The sequence below is a fragment of the Dioscorea cayenensis genome, chromosome 19 (assembly GCF_009730915.1).
Source record: "Dioscorea cayenensis subsp. rotundata cultivar TDr96_F1 chromosome 19, TDr96_F1_v2_PseudoChromosome.rev07_lg8_w22 25.fasta, whole genome shotgun sequence".
Taxonomy (NCBI): Eukaryota; Viridiplantae; Streptophyta; class Magnoliopsida; order Dioscoreales; family Dioscoreaceae; genus Dioscorea; species Dioscorea cayenensis.
Window position 1 is genome coordinate 15,530,557 of NC_052489.1, and position 3,680 is coordinate 15,534,236.

The window sequence follows — 3,680 nt, forward strand, 5'->3', positions numbered from 1 at the left end:
TTCCAAGTGATAAATCCTCTTCCTATATGTAGACCTAACCCTTTGGTCCAGGCGGAAGGTCCCTAGCCACAATTAAGCCCTAGATGCTAAAATCACTTCAACGCTTCACTCCATTGCACTCGCAACTAAGCCCCAGCGGAAGGTCATCCCTTAGCCCATTCACTCTACTATGACTGCAAAGAACTCGAGGAAATGGAGGTAGCATCTTGAACCTGACTTATGTCTTCGCGTTTGAACCTTCTCAAGATTTCCTCCAAATGGTGCACTCACAATCTACATTGGTTTGTTTCTCTAAGATTCGTCTTCACAACCCTAAATGCATGAAAGTAACATAAATACACACATATTAGCATTAAAACCCGATAAAAGTAATGCTCATCATAAGGAAAGAACACTTTGTATTCTTATCACACAAGCACTTATCAGTACTCGCATCCATGAAGCAAAACCATGATAGGGGCATCTTCTAAGGAGATCCTTGAATCTTTCATAGGCTTCAAACAATGTTTAGGATTTTCCTTGTTTGAAGGCCGAAATTTCCTATCTCAATTTGGCCGCTTTGCTTGGTGGAAAATACCTCCCAAGGAATTTCTCAACCATATCCTTCCATGTTTTTATTGACCCCGAAGATAAAGATGTAAGCCAATGATATGCCCCGTCTCTCAAGCTAAATGGAAATAGCCTCAATCAGATAGCATCGTCCGACACCCCATTTATCTTGAATGTAGAGCAAATTTGGAGGAACCGGGTAAGGTGGTCATGTGCATCCTCATTTGCAAGGCCATTAAATTGAACCGAGTTTTGGATCATGCCAATTGTACTTGCTTTAATTTCAAAATTATTGGATGCTACGATTGGTGCTTGAACACTAAACTCATCAACCGTGAATTGAGGTCTTTCATATTCAGATAAAGTACGTCGCTCTTCGGCCATGATCGAAGATTCTCTATCCTCAATTTCAATGTTTTGTGCACCCGACCCTTCACCAACTTCTCTCAATCCCCGATGCAAGGTTCTTTCGATTTCACTATCCAGTGTAATCAAAGTCGATGGATTTGAACATGTCATACATAGAGGTGGGCACAGGCCGGTTAACCGGGCCCGCCGGGTCCGGTTCACTAGAAACCGGACCCGGAACCGGCCCGTGCTACAGGGGAGACCTGCCGGGCCGGGTTGACCCGGCAGGCCCACCGGGTCCGGTCCATTATGTGAACGAACCGGACCCGGCCCGGCTTATCACAGAAACCGCCGGGTCCGGGCCAGGCCCGTTTGACCCGGCGTGTTTTTGTAAATAACCGGACCCGGAACCGGCCCGTGCTACAGGGGAGACCCGCCGGGCCGGGTTGACCCGGTAGGCCCGCCGGGTCCGGTCCATTATGTGAATGAACAAGACCTGGCCCGGCTTATCACAGAAACCGCCGGGTCCGGGCCAGGCCCGTTTGACCCGGCGGGTTTTTGTAAATAATAAAAATATGTGTCATGAATGGGGTTTGAACCTAGGACCTCTCATATGGGAAAATAACAATAACCAATTGGCCTACAAATTTTTCTTGTTTTAGTTTACAACATAAATAAATATAAAGAATTTACAAAATATTTTTTAAATTTAATCCCCAACAACAAAAAATTTAAAATAATTTATAATAACTTAAAAAATTTTATGACATATCAAAATAATTTTAAAAAGGATAAAAAAAGCTACATTTTTAATTTATTTATCTATCAAATTAAATTATTAGCACACCTTTTTAAGTGAAACAAAATGTATATATAAGTAGTATTCTTATTTTTTAAATTGAAGTTATCATCAACTTATTTATTTATTATAATTAGGGTTGGCTCTAGGTTTTACTTTGTTCTCTGACAATAGGGTTATTATTGTGCTTATCATGTTGTTATTAAAAAAAAGTTACAAATCAAAATAATATGGTGTGAACCATTATTCAAAGATATTCTTTTTTTTACTAATATATTTTTTTATAAATTGATTTACATAATTTAAAAACAATTTTTTGTAATTTTATTTTTTATTTTATAAATTGAAACAAAATAATCTAATATATATGTGACAAATAAGAGTGCGCTATTTAAGAGAATTTAAGAGTGTGCATATGTAGAGATTTAGAGCTTATGAACCTAAAGACAATTAACAAAATAATTATTTTTTTAAAAAAATATTTATGAAAATTTATAGTTTGATACTTTGATATTTTACTAATTGATTTGTATAATTTTTTTTAATTTATTATATGGTTTCTTAATTTTTTATAAATTAAATATATAAAATATTTTGATCCATATCCTACATCTATTTATATATAATTCTTTCCAATAAATATTAGAAACAAATTGTAGCTCTAGTGGTTGGGTTCTTGCTATCCAAGTTCAAGATCATGGGTTCAAATCCCATGACCAACAACAAGTACTTAGTATTAAAAAAAAAACAAACAAAAACATTAAACTGGTTTGACCCGGCCCGCCGGGCCCAACTAGGTTTTGACCCGGCGGGTTGACCCGCCGGGTCACGAGTGGGAAAAACCCTAACCCGTAACCGCCCGTCTACGATGCGGGCGGTTACTGAAAGTCAATGAAACCGACCCGCCGGGTCATTGAACCGCGGGCGAGTTCGGGCGAGCACGGGCGGACCGGTTTTCCGGACGGCCCGTGCCCACCTCTAGTCATACACAATACCTTCTAAAACCAAGAAAGATGGTAGAAAGTTAAGATCAAAAGAAAAGATAAATAATGAAATGGCAAGAGCAATAAGCTAAAAGTTTCCTAGAATTCCTTAAAGTTCCCCGTTAACGGTGTCAAAAACTTGATTGCTTCCCCACAAGTGTACAAGATCGCCAAGTAATAACTCGTGTAAAGACGTGAGAATCGTATTCCATGGAGCTAAGGATCTCCTATTACTCTTTCTCGACCTATTATCTAGCCTACAATTTTAAGTGATGGAATTTATTTTAGTAGATGCAATTAAAACTAAATACAAGATTACCAACAAATTAGAGAGAACAAGGAATAAGCAAGCAAGATTAACAATGTAATGCAAAGGCCTATGGATGTGGATCCCCTTGAGGGGTCATCATGACACATGGATGAAGAACAAAAGTTGCAAGGGTAATTTGGACCGAGAGATTTCAAGATTAGAACAACCCCAATTTCTCGGCGATTGAACCCTAATCCCATACGAATGTTGAAAGGAATTTCTTCCAAATCCCCATTCCTACCATTGCATTAAGTACAAGGAAATCTCAAAATAAGGATAAACTCATCCTAGGTTCACCCCTAGAACACGGAGGGCTACCAACACCCAATTTCTTGGCGTGTTGATACAAGTAACCCCTTCTAATCCATTCACGATCTAATACATGAGAGTAGGTCACATCTACATGCATAACTCAAAAAAGAACTACAGATTTCTCCCTAGTGTAGCTCTTAGCATGAAAACAATGGATTAAATCTCAAATTACCCAAGCATTGAATTAACAAGCAACCATCCAAAATACATGATAAAACCCTCCAAGGTTCACCGACATCCAGTGGCCTCGGGGTCTAGTGTGTCATCATACTACAACAAGCAATAAAATCAAGTAAAACACAAAGAAAACTCATAAATGACACTCCCTAGATGAAATGGTGAAAGTGGAGGTAGAAAATGTGCCCAATGACGCTTTCTC

The 3,680-nt window shown here is 38.7% G+C and overlaps 1 non-coding gene across 1 annotated transcript; it reads left to right on the top strand.

Annotated features, from left to right (window-relative positions):
* The first annotated feature begins 445 nt into the window (after positions 1 to 445).
* Positions 446 to 552, top strand: LOC120250901. The gene has a single exon (XR_005533232.1). It is a non-coding gene; the product is annotated as a small nucleolar RNA R71 (small nucleolar RNA).
* Positions 553 to 3,680: the final 3,128 nt, after the last annotated feature.